Here is a 21,314-nt window from a genome sequence, read left to right on the forward strand (position 1 = left end):
ATGCTTCACCGTAGGGATGGTGCCAGGTTTCCTCCAGATGTGACGCTTGGCATTCAGGCCAAAGAGTTCAATCTTGGTTTCATCAGACCAGAGAATCTTGTTTCTCATGGTCTGAGAGTCCCTTAGGTGCCTTTTGGCAAACTCCAAGCAGGCTGTCATGTGCCTTTTACTGAGGAGTGGCTTCCGTCTGGCCAGAGATGGTTGTCCTTCTGGAAGGCTCTCCCATAACATTTACATTTGAGTCATTTAGCTATCTCTTATCCAGAGCGACTTACAGTTAGTGAGTGCATACATTTTCATACTGGCCCCCTGTGGGAATCGAACCCACAACCCTGGCGTTGCAAACGCCATGCTCTACCAACTGAGCTACACGGGACTATCTCCACAGAGGAACTCTATAGCTCTGTCAGAGTGATCATCGGGTTCTTGGTAACCTCCCTGACCAAGGCCCTTCCCCCCGATTGCTCAGTTTGGCCGGGCAGCCAGCTCTAGGAATAGTCTTGGTGGTTCCAAACTTCTTCCATTTAAGAATGATGGAGGCCACTGTGTTCTTGGGGACCTTCAATGCTGCAGAAAGTTTTTGGTACACTTCCCCAGATCTGTGCCTCGACACAATGCTGTCTCGGAGCTCTACTGACAATTCCTTTGACCTCATGGCTTGGTTTTTGCTCTGACATGCACTGTCAACTGTTGGACCTTATATAGACAGGTGTGTGTCTTTCCAAATCATGTCCAATCAATTGAATTTACCACAGGTGGACTCCAATCATGTTATGTGGGCAGCTTGTCTCTCCCTGTTCTGTTTCCCTTCCTCCTTGTTTTGTCCCCTCTTTTTCTGTTGTATGTGTGTTTGTCCCCTTTATGTGGGTGTGTCTGGAGTGGAGCAGGGGGCGGGCTCAGGATCTGCCTCTCCTGTGCAGCTGCGGGTTGTTTCCAGTGATTCCTGCCTACGCAGCTGCATCCTATTCTCTCATCAACCTACACTACTTATTCCTGGGCATGGCTCTCCACCGGCGCCAGATCGTTGTTCTTACCAGAGCGGTAACTTGGCTCACCAGTAAAGTTGTTTTGTCTTTGTCTTCAGCTTGGCTCTCCACTCTCCTTAACCTGTCGTTTGTTTTGTCTTTAGTTTCGAACATACCTCCCAACCTGCCTGCCTTCCTGCCTGTCGGTCTGCCTGCCTGCCTGCCTGCCTGCCTGCCTCAGCCTCTCCTTCCTCCGGAGCCGACTAGCCCACTCTGTTCCTTTACTTCAGTTGTTTTTGGACTAAGACAATTTTAACTTTTATTAAATATTTTTGTTTCTTCCACTCCCTTTGTCGTGTTTGTTTCTCTGAGTGCTGGGTTGAACCATAGCCATAACAGAACGATCTGGCCATGGACCCAACAGAGAGACAGCACGGGGCAAACGAAGACAGCTTCCAACAAGCTATCCAGGCTCAAGGAACGTGGCTAAGACAGCATGACCAACTGATTCGGACTCTTTTGGAAAATAATCATCAACTGCTGAACCAGGTGACTCAGTTAACTACACAAGTCTCTAAATTGTCTGTTATCAGTTCTCCATCTCTCTCTGACCCCCAGTTTGATGCACCCCAAGTTGGTTCCTCGGACATGATGCAGGCTTCGTTCCATCGGGAACCCCCTGTCACGTCGCCTGAACCGTTCAATGGAGAATTGGACAAGTGCCGGGGATTTTTGCTTCAGTGTGACTTGATTTTTCGGCAGAGACCACTGTCATTTTCTACTGATTCCTCTAAGGTACATTATGTTCTGGGGCTGTTAAGAGGGAGAGCTCTGGTTTGGGCTGAGGCTGTATGCTCAAATCAAACTTTGACTGGATTGACTTTCGCTGATTTTTCTGCTAAATTGAAGACTGTTTTTGACCATCCTGACCATGTGGGTAATTCCTCCAAGATACTTTTTAATTTGAGGCAGGGTTCTAACAGTGTGGCAGAGTACTCTATTGAGTTCTGGACGTTGGCAGCGGACTCCAAGTGGAACAATGTGGCACTTCAAGGAGCATTTCTAAACGGTTTAAATGAAGCCATTAAGGATGAACTGGCTGCTCGTGATGAGCCACATGATTTACATTCTCTCGTTTCCCTGTCCATCAAGCTAGACAATCGGTTGCGGGAGAGGCGTCGGGAGAGAGGCGATCGGCCACATCTAGGAGGACGAGTTCCCCAGCCTCCAACCACTCGAGTCTCTCCTCTCCGGAGTCGGCAGCTTCTTGTTCCTGATTCCATCCCGAGCACAGAGGAGGAACCTATGCAAGTGGGTCGAGCTCGACTACCTCCAGCTGAGCGGCAACGGCGCCTCCAGGCGGGTGAGTGCCTGTACTGTGGAGACGCCACACACATTCTGGCTACATGCCCTAAGCGGCCAAAAGACAAGGCTCGCTCGTAACGGTGGGTCTACTTGCGAGCCCAGAGTTAGATCCTGAACCCATCATTCCCCGATTACAAGTACCTGTAACCTTACGTTTCCAGAGTCATTCCCTGCCACTCTCAGCTCTCATAGACTCAGGTGCAGAAGATAACTTTATTAGCCACCAGTTCGTTACACAAGCTCGTATCCCCATGGAGCCACTACCTACCCCCATCCGGGTCACAGCCCTTGATGGGCGCCTCCTCGCGGAGATAACTCATCAAACCACCCCCGTTTCCCTAGTGATTTCTGGCAATCATTGTGAAAGCATTCAGCTAAGAGTTATGTCTGGCTCAGCTACCTCCCTAATCCTTGGCTTCCCCTGGTTGGCTCTTCACAACCCACAAATTGATTGGACACGTCACACCATTTTCAGTTGGAGCACTAACTGCCATTCCGAGTGCCTGAGGTCAGCGGTTCCCCCCACTAAGTGTAACCCAACTCCTCCCTCAGCTCCTCTTGATCTGTCATCTGTCCCCAAAGAATACCATGACCTAGCGGAGGTTTTCAGTAAGGACAAGGCTCTGTCTCTACCACCACACAGGCCTTATGATTGCCCTATTGAACTGCTTCCTGGTGCTCCCTTGCCCTCTAGTCGGTTATACAATCTGTCCCGACCGGAAAGAGAGGCAATGGAGCAGTACATTGGTGATTCTCTGGTCTCGGGCATAATCCGTCCCTCGTCGTCTCCTTTGGGTGCAGGTTTCTTTTTCGTGGAAAAGAAGGACAAGTCGTTACGCCCCTGTATCGATTTCAGGGGTTTAAACAACATAACTGTTAAAAACAAGTATCCCCTTCCACTCATCAACTCAGCTTTTGAACCTCTGCATGGCGCCACAGTGTTTTCCAAGCTCGATCTCAGGAATGCTTATCACCTTGTCCGAATCCGAAAGGGAGATGAGTGGAAAACCGCTTTCAACACTCCACTGGGACATTTTGAGTATTTGGTCATGCCCTTTGGGCTTTCAAATGCCCCTGCGGTTTTCCAAGCCATGGTGAACGATGTTCTTAGGGATTTTTTGAACCGTTTTGTCTTTGTATACCTGGATGATATTCTTGTTTTTTCCAAGTCACCCGAGGAGCATGAGTCACACGTCCGTCAAGTCCTTCAACGGCTCTTGGAGAACAAGCTGTACGTCAAAGCAGAGAAGTGTGAGTTCCACAAACAGTCTACATCGTTCCTTGGATTCATAATTGAGAGCGGGCAGGTGAAGGCGGACCCCGAGAAGATCCGGGCAGTGACGGAATGGCCCACACCCACCACCCGTAAGCAACTTCAACGATTTTTGGGCTTTGCTAACTTCTACCGTAGATTCATTAAGGGTTTTAGTAGAGTGGTGGCACCCCTTACAAGACTCACATCTCCTAAAGTCCCTTTTCGGTGGTCCCCTGAGGCGGAGCAGGCGGTAGGGGTTTTGAAGGAACTGTTTTCCACCTCCCCCGTGTTGATACACCCCAATACCTCTCTGCAGTTTGTGGTGGAGGTGGACGCGTCGGACTCAGGTGTGGGAGCAGTCCTCTCCCAGCGCTCCCCCACTGACCAGAGGCTTCACCCCTGTGCTTTCTTCTCCAAGAAATTGTCACCCACAGAACGGAAATACGACGTTGGAAACCGGGAGCTGCTGGCGGTCAAGCTTGCACTGGAAGAGTGGCGGCACTGGCTGGATGGAGCTGAATTGCCGTTTGTGGTCTGGACTGACCACAAAAACTTGGCTTACATCCAAGCCACTAAGAGACTCAACTCACGCCAAGCCAGATGGGCCCTGTTTTTTAGTAGGTTTAACTTTATTCTTACATACAGACCGGGGTCAAGAAATGTTAAACCAGATGCTTTGTCCCGCCAGTTTGCTGACCCTTCGGAGACCAGCGAGCCTGAGGCAGTCCTGCCTTCCTCATGCGTCGTGGCGGCTGTTCAGTGGGAGATCGAGTCTCTTGTGAAGACTGCACTTGCCACGGACCCGGGACCGGGTGATGGACCTCCCAACCTACTCTTTGTTCCCGAGACGGTCCGGTCTCAGGTGTTGCAGTGGATTCACACCTCCCGTTTTGCTGGTCACCCTGGGATGAGACGCACGTTGACGCTGCTTAGGAGACATTTTTGGTGGCCTTCAATGGAAACTGACGTTCGGGCTTTTGTGGCAGCCTGTTCAACCTGTGCTCGGGGCAAAGCCTCCCATCAGTCCCCTTCGGGGCTGCTGCTACCCCTCCCAGTTCCCAGCCGTCCCTGGTCCCACATTGCCATGGATTTTGTCACCGGCCTACCCAAGTCTGAAGGTAATGATACTATACTTACCATTGTGGACAGATTCTCTAAATCTGTCCACTATATAGCATTACCAAAATTACCGTCTGCCAGTGAGACAGCGGACCTCCTAGTCCAACATGTATTCCGTCCCCATGGAATACCTGTGGACATCGTATCTGATAGAGGCCCACAGTTTACTTCCCGTGTTTGGAAGGGTTTCTGTTCTGCTTTGGGTGCTTCCGTTAGTCTGTCCTCAGGGTTTCATCCCCAGACCAACGGTCAAACAGAAAGAGCCAATCAGAACCTCGAAGCAACCCTTCGGTGTGTGGCTGCTCAACATCCATCATCCTGGGCTAAACATCTGCCCTGGATAGAGTACGCCCACAACTCCCTCACCGCCTCTGCCACCGGTCTTTCACCCTTCGAGGTTACCATGGGTTATCAACCCCCTCTGTTTCCTGCTCAGGAGAAGGAATTGGCTGTTCCTTCGGTTCAGGAGAACCTCCGCCGCTGCCAGAGAGTGTGGAGCGACGCTCGGGAAGCATTGCTTCGGACCACCGACAGGAACAAGACAACAGCGGATAGGAGCAGGACTCCCGCACCTGTGTTTCATCCTGGTCAAGAGGTTTGGCTGTCATCTAAGAACGTACCTCTTCGTACCAAATCACGCAAGCTGTCTCCTCGGTACCTGGGTCCGTTTGTGGTGGAGTCCATTATTAACCCCGCTGCGGTTCGTTTGAAGTTGCCTTCAGCCATGAAGATACACCCTACCTTCCACGTCTCCCAACTGAAACCTGTGTCCTCCAGCCTTTTGTGTCCGCCGGCTGATCCACCTCCACCTGTTCGCCTCATTGACGACCATCCGGCCTACACCGTCAGTAGGCTCCTGGACTTTCGGAGGCGGGGTAGGGGTCTCCAATACCTAGTCGATTGGGAAGGTTATGGACCAGAGGAGAGGTCTTGGGTCCCTAAGCGTTTTGTGTTGGATCCTCAGCTGATCACGGACTTCCATCACGACAACCCTGACAGGCCTGGTGGGTCGCCAGGTGGCGACCATTGAGGGGGGGGTACTGTTATGTGGGCAGCTTGTCTCTCCCTGTTCTGTTTCCCTTCCTCCTTGTTTTGTCCCCTCTTTTTCTGTTGTATGTGTGTTTGTCCCCTTTATGTGGGTGTGTCTGGAGTGGAGCAGGGGGCGGGCTCAGGATCTGCCTCTCCTGTGCAGCTGCGGGTTGTTTCCAGTGATTCCTGCCTACGCAGCTGCATCCTATTCTCTCATCAACCTACACTACTTATTCCTGGGCATGGCTCTCCACCGGCGCCAGATCGTTGTTCTTACCAGAGCGGTAACTTGGCTCACCAGTAAAGTTGTTTTGTCTTTGTCTTCAGCTTGGCTCTCCACTCTCCTTAACCTGTCGTTTGTTTTGTCTTTAGTTTCGAACATACCTCCCAACCTGCCTGCCTTCCTGCCTGTCGGTCTGCCTGCCTGCCTGCCTGCCTGCCTGCCTCAGCCTCTCCTTCCTCCGGAGCCGACTAGCCCACTCTGTTCCTTTACTTCAGTTGTTTTTGGACTAAGACAATTTTAACTTTTATTAAATATTTTTGTTTCTTCCACTCCCTTTGTCGTGTTTGTTTCTCTGAGTGCTGGGTTGAACCATAGCCATAACAAATCAAGTTGTAGAAACATCTCAAGGATGATCAATGGAAACAGGATGTGCCTAAGCTCAATTTCGAGTCTCATAGCAAAGGGTCTAAACACTTATGTAAATACTAGGGGTGTAACGATTCGTTTTAACAACGATTCGATTTGTATCACGATTTGTGGTTGTCGATACGATTCAAGGACGATATTGGTTCATTTAGAACGATACGATCCGAAACGATTCAGTGACTTGAAATCGATTCAGTAACCTTTTAGCCAAAAATTCAACCAGTGTGACTGAAATAAATACCTGGTAACCAGTTGCATTTTAATGGCTGGCAATAGTCTTGATATTTTTAACAGTGTTTCATGCCTCCATGCAGACCATCTGGTATTATGAAACTTACCCATACCTACGTTGACAGCAGCCCCGTCTGTGCACACAGCGACCAACTTTGTTGTCCAGTCATCCAAGCCTGTGTCCTGGAAAAGTCTCACAAGTCCGTCTGTTATGGCCTGTGCGGTTCGGTCAGCACCCAATTCAATCAGTCCAATAAAGTCCGAAGTAAACTCTCCGTTGCTGGACAGAGACACAATGTCAACTATTTCCTGCTCAGTTTTTGTGATGTCCTCAGATCCATCAAAAAGCATTCAGTAAAGGAACATCCTCAGAATAGGAAGACATGGGACGTGCGTGTTTAGCTTTATGCATTTATTCTCGGCTAGCTTTTAGCAATGGCTTGCGCCACATTCGTGTGCTCCTTGCTCTTTTCATGTTGGTCAAATAAAGGATGGTTGAAATTCTTTGAGCCTTTATAAAATGCACCTGTTTTGTCTGCTAGATGTGGATTTGAGCGGCAAATCTTGCACCACATTTCAGTGCGCTCATCGTTAGCTTCAAGCCACTGCACATCTTGGAGCCACTTTTCCGAAAAAAGTATTTTCTTCGGCTCTGGCTCCAGTTGGCGTTTCTTTGTAGGTGGCGAAACGCCAAAAAGGCTGCTTAATGTCTGTTGCTTTTTGGACATCCCTGACAGTAGTTGACAAGCAACATGTCATGTGTAAGGTTAGATGAGAAGATCGGTCAAGTACGCAAAGGCGCGTAGTAACACAAGTGGCATTACGCATTCCTGATTTTTGTCGCGCTTGCGTGTATGCGTACCAGTTATGTGCACCCCTGCATATAAAGTCTGACGTGCTTAAATCCAATGGGTTATTTCCTAGTATCGATACAATCGATTTATTACATTTTAAAACGATGTTAGATCGATATATGTTGTCCAAAAGGCCAACTCGCCGCGCAAAGATCAATGTAGTTGGATCATATGAATATAAATCGATACATCGATGTAGTAGATGAATCGTTACACCCCTAGTAAATACGTCTGTTTTGTTTTTTTGCAAACATTATTCCGGACTCTGACATTCCGGCTCTGTATTCTGGACTTGGGCTTGTTCTGTTATGGCTTGTTCTGATATTTCTTAATTAATTTTTTGATTTTTTGATTATGTGGCGCTAGATTACTGTTGGAGCTAGAAACACAAGCATTTCGCTGCACCTGTGATCATAACTGCAAATCTGTGTACGCGACCAATAAACGTTGATTTGACACACACACACACACACACACACACACACACACACACACACACACACACACACACACACACACACACACACACACACACACACACACACACACACACACACACACACACACACACACAGGTAGCCTAGCGGTTAGAGCGCTAGTTCCAATCCCCGACAAGGTGAAAAATCTGTCTATCTGCCCTTGAGCAAGGCACTTGACCCTGGCTGTCACCCCACCCTCCAAGGGTGTCTCAGGGAGAGTTGGGCTATGGAAAAATTACATTTCCAATTAACACACGTATAAAACACACTTGTGACAAATATACCATTATTATTATTATTATTATTATTATTATTATTATTATTATTACACACAACTCAGCTCACAGTCAGGGAGGTTGTTTCAACAGAAACCCACACAGCCTCGCAGACAACTATCTAATGAATACTTGTCACGTCATTGGCTGCTGAATATGTCACGATCGTCTGAAGAAGCGGACCAATACGCAGCGCGTGGAGTGAACATGATGACTTTATTTAATAAAGCAACCACGAAAAAACAACAAACCAAATATGACGAAAGTGAAGTTCAATACTGATAATGACTAACAGCAACAAGGAAACAAAAACCCACAAACCAAGGAGAAACCACACAGTTTAAATATGGCTCCCAATCAGAGATAACGAGCCGACAGCTGACACTCGTTACCTCCGATTGGGAGTCATATGACTAATCAACAACAAAACCAAACATAGAAATGAACAACTAGATCCAACATAGAAATACACCCTAAATGAAAATAACAACCCTGGCTCAACAATCAGAGTCCCTGGAGCCAGAGTGTCACAGTACCCCCCCCTAAAGGTGCGAACTCCGGGCGCACCAGCATACAGTCTAGGGGAGGGTCTGGGTGGGCGTCTGTCCATGGTGGCGGCTCTGGCCCAGGTCGTGGCCCCCACCCCACCTTAGTCACAATCCGCTTCCGTAGCCCCCTCCACCTGACCACCCCCCAACTAAACCCCACTGGATTAAGGGGCGGCACCGGACTAAGGGGCAGCACCGGACTAAGGGACAGTACCTGACTAAGGGGCAGCACCGGCCTGAGGGGCAGCACCGGACTGAATGGCGGATCCTGGCTATCTGGCTCTGGCGGATCCTGGCTGGACGGCTCTGGCGGATCCTGGCTGGACGGCTCTGGCGGATCCTGGCTGGACGGCTCTGGCGGATCCTGGCTGGCGGAAGGCTCTGGCTGATCCTGTCTGGCAGAAGGCTCTGGCTGATCCTGTCTGGCGGAAGGCTCTGGCTGATCCTGTCTGGCGGAAGGCTCTGGCTGATCCTGTCTGGCGGAAGGCTCTGGCTGATCCTGTCTGGCGGAAGGCTCTGGCTGATCCTGTCTGGCGGAAGGCTCTGGCTGATCCTGTCTGGCGGAAGGCTTTGGCTGATCCTGTCTGGCGGAAGGCTCTGGCTGCTCCTGTCTGGCGGAGAGCTCTAGCGGCTCCGGTCTGGCGGGCGGCTCTGAAGGCTCATGGCAGACGGGCGGCTTAGCAGGCTCAGTACAGACGGGCAGTTCCTGCGGCGCTTGGCAGACGGACAGTTCAGACGGCGTTGGGCAGACGGGCAGTTCAGGCGCCGTTGGGCAGACGGGCAGTTCAGACGGCGCTGGGCAGACGGACAGTTCAGGCCCCGTTGGGCAGACGGCTGACTCTGGCCGTCTGAGGCGCATCGTAGGCCTGGTGCGTGGTGCCGGAACAGGAGGTACCGGGCTGAGGACACGCATCTCAGGGCTAGTGCGGGGAGAAGCAACAGGGCATGCTGGACCCTGGGGACGCACCGTAGGCCTGATGCGTGGTGCCGGAACTGGAGGTACCGGGCTGAGGACACGCATCTCAGGGCTAGTGCGGGAAGCAGCAACAGGGCATGCTTGGCCCTGGGGACGCACCGTAGGCCTGATGCGTGGTGCCGGAACTGGAGGTACCGGGCTGAGGACACGCATCTCAGGGCTAGTGCGGGGAGAAGCAACAGGGCATGCTGGACCCTGGGGACTCACATTAAGCCTAGTGCGGAGAGCAGCAACAGGCCGGGCTGGGCTGGCGACGCGCACCGTATCCCTGGTGCGAGTGGCCGGAACAGGCCGGGCCGGGCTGGCGAAGCGCACCGTATCCATGGTGCGGGGAGCAGGAACAGGCCGGGCTGGGCTGGCGACGCGCACCGTATCCCTGGTGCGAGTGGCCGGAACAGGCCAGGCCGGGCTGGCGAAGCGCACCGTATCCCTGGTGCGTGGAGTAGGAACAGGCCGGGCTGGGCTGGCGACGCGCACCGTATCCCTGGTGCGAGTGGCCGGAACAGGCCGGGCCGGGCTGGCGAAGCGCACCGTATCCATGGTGCGGGGAGCAGGAACAGGCCGGGCTGGGCTGGCGACGCGCACCGTATCCCTGGTGTGAGTGGCCGGAACAGGCCAGGCCGGGCTGGCGAAGCGCACCGTATCCCTGGTGCGTGGAGTAGGAACAGGCCGGGCTGAGCTGGCGACGCGCACCGTATCCCTGGTGCGAGTGGCCGGAACAGGCCGGGCCGGGCTGGCGTAGCACACCGTGGACCTGGTGCTTGGAGTAGGAACAGGCCGGTCCGTACTGGGAACACACACCACTGGCCTCAACCGAGGATCAGGAACGGGCCGGACCGGACTGGCAACACACATCAGTCTTTCACGCCGTGCCACAAACACTTCCCTTCCTCTACTCGCCAATGGCTCCCGTACTCCGTTAGCCTTCTCTCCTTTTCTCCCTGTGGCAGCCTCCTGCTGCCCAGCCGCCCAAGCCATGTGCCCCCCCCAAAAAAATTATTTTGGTTGCCTCTCGTCCTTCCGACGAAAAACCTGCTGCCGCCGATGCTCCTCTCTCGCCAGGGCCTTGATCTTCCCCCAAGGTCCCTTGCCCCCGAGCATGTCCTCCCAGGACCACGATTTGCCCACCTGGGCCATCGCCAGCCTCTCGATCTCCTTACCCGGCGCCTCCACCCATGTCCAGTCTCTTTGCTCCTGGACACGCTGCTTGGTCCTTTTATGGTGGGTTTTTCTGTCACGATCGTCTGAAGAAGCGGACCAATACGCAGCGCGTGGAGTGAACATGATGACTTTATTTAATAAAGCAACCACGAAAAAACAACAAACCAAATATGACGAAAGTGAAGTTCAATACTGATAATGACTAACAGCAACAAGGAAACAAAAACCCACAAACCAAGGAGAAACCACACAGTTTAAATATGGCTCCCAATCAGAGATAACGAGCCGACAGCTGACACTCGTTACCTCCGATTGGGAGTCATATGACTAATCAACAACAAAACCAAACATAGAAATGAACAACTAGATCCAACATAGAAATACACCCTAAATGAAAATAACAACCCTGGCTCAACAATCAGAGTCCCTGGAGCCAGAGTGTCACAGAATACCTCTAGTTACATCAGCAATTAAACAAGGAAACTAAAATAGCATCTGTGCTGTCATGTGACACCCCTCACTACTACATTATTTATTAGTACTGGCCCCCCCTGTAGCTCAGTTGCAACGCCAGGGTTGTGGGTTCGTTTCCCACGGCGGGCCAGTATGAAAATGTATGCACTCACTAACTGTAAGTCGTTCTGGATAAGAGCGTCTGCTAAATGACTAAAGTGTAAAAATGTAATTAGGTTAGACTAGCTAGGCCCCCATGTACCGGTGCAGAGGGCATATTGGAGGGATGGTGGTGGAAGGATACTGCTGCGTCCCAGAGGACACCCTATTCCCTATATAGTGCACTACCCTATACTTGGCCTCTGGTCAACAGAAGTGCACTATATAGGGAGTTGGGCGGAGCGGTAGAAAGACGAAGGGAGTGGGTGGAGCGGTAGAGAGACTAAGGGAGTGGGCGGAGCGGTAGAGAGACGAAGGGAGTGGGTGGAGCGGTAGAGAGACGAAGGGAGTGGGTGGAGCGGTAGAGAGACGAAGGGAGTGGGTGGAGCGGTAGAGAGACGAAGGGAGTGGGTGGAGCGGTAGAGAGACGAAGGGAGTGGGTGGAGCGGTAGAGAGAAGAAGGGAGTGGGTGGAGCGGTAGAGAGACGAAGGGAGTGGGTGGAGCGGTAGAGAGACGAAGGGAGTGGGTGGAGCGGTAGAGAGACGAAGGGAGTGGGTGGAGCGGTAGAGAGACGAAGGGAGTGGGTGGAGCGGTAGAGAGACGAAGGGAGTGGGTGGAGCGGTAGAGAGCGGGAAACTGAAGACAATGGTAGGAGAACCCAAGAGGGAGGGGCTTTTAAGCTAGGATGTGTGGGAATGAGACTATCGAGGAGGAGCAGAGAGAGAGAAGGGAGGATGCTTTGCAAATCACCCCGGCTTTGTCCATTGTAATAAAGTCTCTAGATTCTACAAAAACTCTGTAAGAACTTTGATTTTTAATAAAGTATAGTGACAATTTTCCACATCACAGTCTGCCCAATGCATCACCGGGGGTACATTGCCTGCCCTCCAGGACATATACAGCACCAGGTGTCAAAGGAAGGCCAAGAAGATCATTAAGGACCTCAGCCACCCGAGCCACTGCCTGTTCACCCCGCTACCATCCAGAAGGAGAGGTCAGTACAGGTGAATCAGCTGGGACAGAGAGACTGAAAAACAGCTTCTATCTCAAGGCCATCAGACTGTTAAATAGCCATCACTAGCCGGCCTCCACCCAGTACCCTGCCCTGAACTTAGTCACTGGCACTAATCGGCCTCCACCCAGTACCCTGCCCTGAACCTAGTCACTGGCACTAGCCGGCTACCACCTGGTTACTCATTCCTGCACCTTAGAGGCAGCTGCCCTATGTACATAGACATGGAACACTGGCCACTTTAATAATGGAACACTGGTCACTGTAATGTTTACATCCTGTTTTACCCACTTCATGTGTATATACTGTATTCTAGTCAAGGCCATCATTTAACTATTGCTGTACATATAGTATTCTATCCACGTATTCTACAGATATACCATATATTCTATCCATATACTGTCCATAATGTCTATACATCCCATCACATATATATACACAGTGCATTCGGAAATTATTCAGACCCCTTGATTTTTTCCACATTTTGTTACGTTACAGCCTTATTCTAAAATGGATCAAATAGCAGCTTTATGGTAGAGTGGCCAAACGGAGTTTGCCAAAGGCACTTAAAGGACTCTCAGACCGTGAGAAACAAGATTCTCTGGCCTGATGAAACCAAGATTTAACTCTTTGCCCTGAATGCCAAATGTCACGCCTGGAAGAAAGCAGGCACCGCTCATCACCTGGCCAATACCATCCCTACGGTGAAGCATGGGGGTGGCAGCATCATGCTGTGGGACTGTTTTTCAGCGGCAGGGACTGGGAGACTAGTTAGGATTGAGGGAAAGATGAACGGAGCAAATTACAGAGAAATCCTTGATGAAAACCTGCTCCAGAGCACTCAGGACCTCAGACTGGGGCGAAGGTTCACCTTCCAACAGGACAACGACCCTAAGCACACAGCCAAGACAACGCAGGAGTGGCTTCAGGACAAGTCTCTGAATGTCCTTTAGTGGCCCAGCCAGATCCCGGACTTGAACCCGATCGAACATCTCTGGAGAGAACTGAAAATAGCTGTGCAGCGACGCTCCCCATCCAACCTGACAGAGCTTGAGAGGATCTGCAGAGAAGAATGGGAGAAACTCCCCAAATACAGGTGTGCCAAGCTTGTAGCGTCATACCCAAGAAGACTCAAGGCTGTAATCACTGCCAAAGGTGCTTCAACAAGTACTGAGTAAAGGGTCTGAATACATATGTAAATTGATATTTCAGTTTTGTTTTGTTTTTTATAAATTGGAAAAAAATACAAATACACGTTTTTTGCTTTGTCATTATGGGGTATTGTGTGTAGATTAATGAGGGGGGGGGAAACTATTTTATCCATTTTAGAATAAGGCTGTAACGTAACAAAATGTGGAAAAAGTCAATGGGTCTGAATACTTTCCGAATGCACTGCACCTAGTATTAAGCCATCTGAGCTGCTTCAATATTCATATATATTAGGCCTATAGGCTACTATTATCTAAAAGCGACTTTGACTTTATTATTTCTTGTTCAAAAACTGAAGAAATGCAGAATTTACATAATCAAACATCGCAAACAAAATAGCAGGAGAAAACACTTAGAATACAGAACACATGGCCAACATAAAACAAACACTTAGAATACAGAACACATGGCCAACATAATACAAACACTTAGAATACAGAACACATGGCCAACATCATACAAACACTTAGAATACAGAACACATGGCCAACATCATACAAACACTTAGAATACAGAACACATGGCCAACATCATACAAACACTTAGAATACAGAACACATGGCCAACATCATACAAACACTTAGAATACAGAACACATGGCCAACATCATACAAACACTTAGAATACAGAACACATGGCCAACATAATACAAACACTTAGAATACAGAACACATGGCCAACATCATACAAACACTTAGAATACAGAACACATGGCCAACATAATACAAACACTTAGAATACAGAACACATGGCTAACATAATACAAACACTTAGAACACAGAACACATGGCCAACATAATACAAACACTTAGAATACAGAACACATGGCCAACATCATACAAACACTTAGAATACAGAACACATGGCCAACATAATACAAACACTTAGAATACAGAACACATGGCCAACATCATACAAACACTTAGAATACAGAACACATGGCCAACATCATACAAACACTTAGAATACAGAACACATGGCCAACATCATACAAACACTTAGAATACAGAACACATGGCCAACATCATACAAACACTTAGAACACAGAACACATGGCCAACATAATACAAACACTTAGAATACAGAACACATGGCTAACATAATACAAACACTTAGAATACAGAACACATGGCCAACATCATACAAACACTTAGAATACAGAACACATGGCCAACATAATACAAACACTTAGAATACAGAACACATGGCCAACATCATACAAACACTTAGAATACAGAACACATGGCCAACATAATACAAACACTTAGAATACAGAACACATGGCCAACATAAAACAAACACTTAGAATACAGAACACATGGCCAACATAATACAAACACTTAGAATACAGAACACATGGCCAACATAATACAAACACTTAGAATACAGAACACATGGCCAACATAAAACAAACACTTAGAATACAGAACACATGGCCAACATAATACAAACACTTAGAATACAGAACACATGGCCAACATCATACAAACACTTAGAATACAGAACACATGGCCAACATAAAACAAACACTTAGAATACAGAACACATGGCCAACATAATACAAACACTTAGAATACAGAACACATGGCCAACATAATACAAACACTTAGAATACAGAACACATGGCCAACATCATACAAACACTTAGAATACAGAACACATGGCCAACATCATACAAACACTTAGAATACAGAACACATGGCCAACATCAAATCAAATGTTATTTGCCACATGCGCCGAATACAACAGGTGTAGACATTACAGTGACATGCTTACTGACAAGCCCTTAACCAACAATGCAGTTTTAAGAAAAATAATAGTTAAGTACAAAATATATCAGTAAAAAAAAAAAAAAAAAAAAAAAAATTAAAGAGCAGCAGTAAAATAACAGTAGGGAGGCTATATACAGGGGGGTACCGGTACAGAGTCAATGGGAAATAACAGTAGGGAGGCTAAATACAGGGGGGTACCGGTACAGAGTCAATGGGAAATAACAGTAGAGAGGCTATATACAGGGGGTACCGGTACAGAGTCAATGTGTAATAACAGTAGAGAGGCTATATACAGGGGGTACCGGTACAGAGTCAATGTGAAATAACAGTAGAGAGACTATATACAGGGGGTACCGGTACAGAGTCAATGTGAAATAACAGTAGGGAGGCTATATACAGGGGGGTACCGGTACAGAGTCAATGTGAAATAACAGTAGGGAGGCTATATACAGGGGGTACCAGTACAGAGTCAATGTGAAATAACAGTAGGGAGGCTATATACAGGGGGGTACCGGTACAGAGTCAATGGGAAATAACAGTAGAGAGGCTATATACAGGGGGTACCGGTACAGAGTCAATGGGAAATAACAGTAGGGAGGCTATATACAGGGGGTACCGGTACAGAGTCAATGTGTAATAACAGTAGAGAGGCTATATACAGGGGGGTACCGGTACAGAGTCAATGTGAAATAACAGTAGGGAGGCTATATACAGGGGGGTACCGGTACAGAGTCAATGTGAAATAACAGTAGGGAGGCTATATACAGGGGGGTACCGGTACAGAGTCAATGTGTAATAACAGTAGGGAGGCTATATACAGGGGGGTACCGGTACAGAGTCAATGTGAAATAACAGTAGGGAGGCTATATACAGGGGGGTACCGTACAGAGTCAATGTGAAATAACAGTAGGGAGGTTATATACAGGGGGGTACCGGTACAGAGTCAATGGGAAATAACAGTAGGGAGGCTATATACAGGGGGGTACCGGTACAGAGTCAATGGGAAATAACAGTAGGGAGGCTATATACAGGGGGGTACCGGTACAGAGTCAATGGGAAATAACAGTAGCGAGGCTATATACAGGGGGTACCGGTACAGAGTCAATGTGAAATAACAGTAGGGAGGCTATATACAGGGGGTACCAGTACAGAGTCAATGTGAAATAACAGTAGGGAGGCTATATACAGGGGGGTACCGGTACAGAGTCAATGGGAAATAACAGTAGAGAGGCTATATACAGGGGGTACCGGTACAGAGTCAATGTGCGGGGCGCAGGTTTGTCGACGTAAATGATGTAATATGTACATGTGAGTAGAGGTAAAGTGACTAGGCATAAATAATTAACAGAGTAGCATCAGCGTAAAAAGATGGGGTTGGGGGGCAAATAGTCTGGGTAGCCATGATTAGCTATTCAGGAGTCTTATGGCTTGGGGGTAGAAGCTTGGTGGAGACCTACACGGTATAAATAGGGGGTGGAGACCTACATGATATAAATAGGGGGTGGAGACCTACACGGTATAAATACGGCTCCGGTACAACACAACGTCACCTGCCTACACCCCTTCACTACGGAGAGAATGTGGAACTTTACACGACTGACTCTCGCACTCCTCTGTGTTGCCGGTGAGTGTTGTTCAATTTTACTTAATTAGTTTCAAGTGGCAGTCAAATAGTTTTATTAAATAACATTAACTTCTAAGAGCAGTTTAGACAAACAGTCGATACTACCCCCGGACTGCCTCTGTTGGCGCCCGCGCAAATCTACGACTAGAGAAAAGATGTGCTATCTGTCGTTTAGATTAGAACGGCTGGAAATCAAATCTGATGTTAAATCATAATTAGTCTAAGGCTTGACATCTTTCTCCATTTTAGTTTTGGCACGAGGAGCGAGTCTCCCTGACGGCAGCATAGAGGTAAGCAGGCTAAACCGTTTCTTTTTTTGGAGGGAAAGGCTATGCGCATTCATAAAACACTTTGTCATATGTGCTGGATTGACAGTAGTTAATAATGTAGAACACTGGTATGGGCCTTACTCTGTACAAGATTCAATTGTTCACCAAGTACACCTGTATGTATACAGTCACTTCCTGGTCAACAACTAGTTGACATGACAGTCAGGGGTGTATTCATTAGTCCGATTCTGTTGCATAACGTTTTTCAACCAATGAGAATTTCTATTGGGCAAATTCCCTGTTTGTGTTGCGTTTGCTTCAATTTGTTTGCTTGAGTGAAACGTTTTGCAATAGAATCTGAGAAATGAATACACCCCAGGTGCACTGTGGAAGGGGTGGAAAATGTATGGCTTGTTCCCTGTTATCCATGTTCTCTTCATATGGTGTCATACTAGTACACTATATTACCAACACCTCTTATTTATTTATTACATAACCTGGTTTTTGTCCAACAGCCTAACTGTTCCAAGTACGACCTGCCCATGTGCAACAGGATATATGATCCAGTGTGTGGAACCGATGGCATCACCTACGGTAACGAATGCATGCTGTGCTATGAAAACATGTAAGTAACCAACTAAAGCTTTCAACAACTTGTCTTGTTCTGTGCTTGTCTGTCTGTGCCTCTGTCTCGTTCTGTGTTTGTGCGTGTCTTTAATTCTGCTCCGTGTGTTTTCCCAGGGTGCATAATCGTCACGTTCACATCAGGAGTAACGGAGAGTGCTGAACCAGACGTGACCGTCCATTGTCTCAGCGACACACCAGGCCCTCAACATTACTTTGAACCATTTCCTGTTGCCTTGTCAAAACACTGACATGTTTTCTGCTGCCTTCTAAAAACCGGTCTCAAGTGCCTCAATAAACTTTGAACAATTTCTTCAATGCCTGTTTCCTTCTCCAACCCTTATTGGCTCCCTGTTTGTCATAGTCTTCTGTAGAGCACTTCACTACCTAGTCTTTAAGACTTGTGTAGTGTACTTCTTGGTGGTAAAATTGTCAACTTGTAAAATTGTATTTTAAATGGAATAGTCTTCATAGTGTGTGCTTTATTTCTCCACCTTTTTATCTGTAATTAAAACTATTTTAGCAAAGTCAATTGTTTCCTTGTCAACCGGAATAGTCTGGATGAATGGTTGAAATGTGGAGGAACTGGTTCTGCTGCACCCATGACAACTTGTTTGTTTAGTCATTATGATTCCTACAAAGGTACAGTGGGAATGGAAAATGATGTCCTTTAAAAGAAAAGGTCAAGTGAAATGTTGTGATAGCCATATGGGCTGTTGAATTGGGATGGTTACATAGTGGCTGGCTGAGTTACAATGGTTATCACTTTTCAATGCCGAGGCTGCCCCCCTGGGCGTGAATTAACTAAATACACCATACTCACAACACCTGCATGAAGTTAGGGGATGTTTATCTTAGTTAGTGAAAACACCCTCAATCACATCTTGATTCCTGTGCACCATAGAATAAGGGCTCTATTCAAGCAGAAGTACTACAGATTCCACGCTAGAAACGTAAAGGTCATTTCCGATTGAGCCGACATGCAGCGTTTAGTCTCTGCTAGAGCAGGGACGTTGCCTTTAAATGTCAATCACGCTGTAAAGCTGAACTTTTGTGGTGCGGATTGAATAGAGCCCTTAGTAAATCCGGTCTTCACATTAGCAGTACTCTGAACTCTCCTCATGACCTCAAGGATTTGACCTGGTTGAAATTTGGCTGAAATGTCTGTTTTGTTTAGGCCTGTTGACATCGTCTCTGTCTCTGCATAGACCTCTCTTTAATAGTAAGTTCAATGTGCAATATTAACCATTCCTCACTGATAGTCTTAATGTTTCAATGTATATTTACAGCGCCTTCAGAAAGTATTCATACCCCTTGACCTACTCCACATTTAGTCATACAGCCTGAATTCAAAATGGAGTAAATAGATTTTTCATCCTCCCCCATCTACACACAATACCCCATAATGACAAAGTGAAATCATGTTTTTAGTACATGTTTGTATTGAAAATTAGATCCAGAAATATCTAACTTATATACAGTACCAGTCAAGTTTGGACACCTACTCATTCAAGGGTTCCTTTATTTTTACAATTTTCTACATTGTAGAATAATGGTGAAAACATCAAAACTGAAGTAACATATGGAATCATGTAACCAAAAAAAGTGTTAAACAAATCGAGATATGAGATTCTTCAAAGTAGCCACCATTTGCCTTGATGACAGCTTTGCACACTTGGCATTCTCTCAACCAGCTTCACCAGGAATGCTTTTCCAACAGTCTTGAAGGAGTTCCCACATATGCTGAGCACTTGTTGGCTGCTTTTCCTTCACTCTGCCGTCCGACTCATCCCAAACCATCACAATTGGGTTGAGGTTGGGTGATTGTGGAGGCCAGGTCATCTGATGCAGCACTCCATCACTCTCCTTATTGGTAAAATAGCCCTTACATAGCCTGGAGGTGTGTTGGGTCATTGTCCTGTTGAAAAACAAATGATAGTCCCACTAAGCCCAAACTAGATGGGATGGCGTATCGCTGCAGAATGCTGTGGTAGCCATGCTGGTTAAGTGTGCCTTGAATTCTAAATAAATCACAGACAGTGTCACCAGCAAAGCACCCCCACACCATAACACCTCCTCCATGCTTCACGGTGTGAACACCGCGTCTCACAAAGACACGGCAGTTTGAACCAGAAATCTCACATTTGGACTCAAGACCAAAGGACACATTTCCACCGGTCTAATGTCCATTGCTCGTGTTTCTTGGCCCAAGCAGGTCTCTTCTTCTTATTGGTGTCCTTTAGTAGTGGTATCTTTGCAGCAATTCAACCATGAAGGCCTGATTCACACAGTCCCCTCTAAACAGTTGATGTTGAGATGTGTCTGTGACTTGAACTCTGTGAAGCATTTATTTGGGCTGCAATTTCTGAGGCTGGTAACTCTAATGAACTTATACTCTGCAGCAGAGTTAACTCTGGGTCTTCCATTCCTGTGGCGGTCCTCATGAGAGCCAGTTTCATCATAGCACTTGATGGTTTTTGCGATTGCACATGAAGAAACTTTCAAAGGTCTTGACATTTTCCGTGTTGACTGACCTTCATGTCTTAAAGTAATGATGGACAGTTGTTTCTCTTTGCTTATTTGAGCTGTTCTTGCCATAATATGAACTTGGTCTTTTACCAAATCTTCTGTATACCACCCCCCCTACCTTGTCACAACACAACTGATTGGCTCAAACGCATTAAGAAGGAAGAAATTCCACAAATTAACTTTTAACAAGGCACACCTGTTAATTGAAATGCATTCCAGGTGACTACCGCATGAAGCTGGTTGAGAGAATGCCAAGAGTGTGCAAAGCTGTCATCAATGCAAAGGGTGTCTATTTGAAGAATCTCAAATATAAAATATATTTTGATTTGTTTAACACTTTTTTGGTTACTAAATGATTCCATATGTGTTATTTCATAGTTTTGATGTCTTCACTATTATTCTACAATATAAAAAATAGTAAAAATAAAGAAAAACCCTTGAATGAGTAGGTGTGTCCAAACTTGACTGGTAGTGTAAGTATTCACACCCCTTTGCTATCACACTTTGAGATCTGGCACATTCAATTTCCTTTGATCATCCTTGAGATGTCACTACATCTTGATTGGAGTCCACCTGTGGCCAATTCAATTGTTTGGACATGATTTAGAAAGAAACCCACCTGTCTATATAAGGTCCCACAGTTGACAGGTCATGTCAGAGCAGAAACTATACTATGAAATCTCAGAGATAGAATTGTGATGAGGCATATATCTTGGGAAGGGTATAAAACAATGTCTAGGGTGTTGAAAGTTTCCA

At 47.3% G+C, this 21,314-nt stretch overlaps 3 long non-coding RNA genes across 3 annotated transcripts in view; 2 read left to right on the plus strand and 1 right to left on the minus strand.

The window, feature by feature from the left end:
* The window catches only part of LOC311142441, a 1,015,744-nt gene that overhangs the window by 18,255 nt on the left and 976,175 nt on the right, over positions 1 to 21,314 (minus strand). The window lies entirely within an intron of this gene.
* On the plus strand, positions 17,051 to 17,947 carry LOC311142416. Its single transcript, XR_014614302.1, has 3 exons — positions 17,051 to 17,136; positions 17,386 to 17,426; positions 17,921 to 17,947. It is a non-coding gene; the product is annotated as an uncharacterized lncRNA (long non-coding RNA).
* LOC311142479 lies at positions 17,943 to 18,342 on the plus strand. Its single transcript, XR_014614323.1, has 2 exons — positions 17,943 to 18,030; positions 18,147 to 18,342. It is a non-coding gene; the product is annotated as an uncharacterized lncRNA (long non-coding RNA).

This window comes from Coregonus lavaretus, assembly GCF_964263955.1.
Source record: "Coregonus lavaretus genome assembly, chromosome: 2".
Lineage (NCBI taxonomy): Eukaryota > Metazoa > Chordata > Actinopteri > Salmoniformes > Salmonidae > Coregonus > Coregonus lavaretus.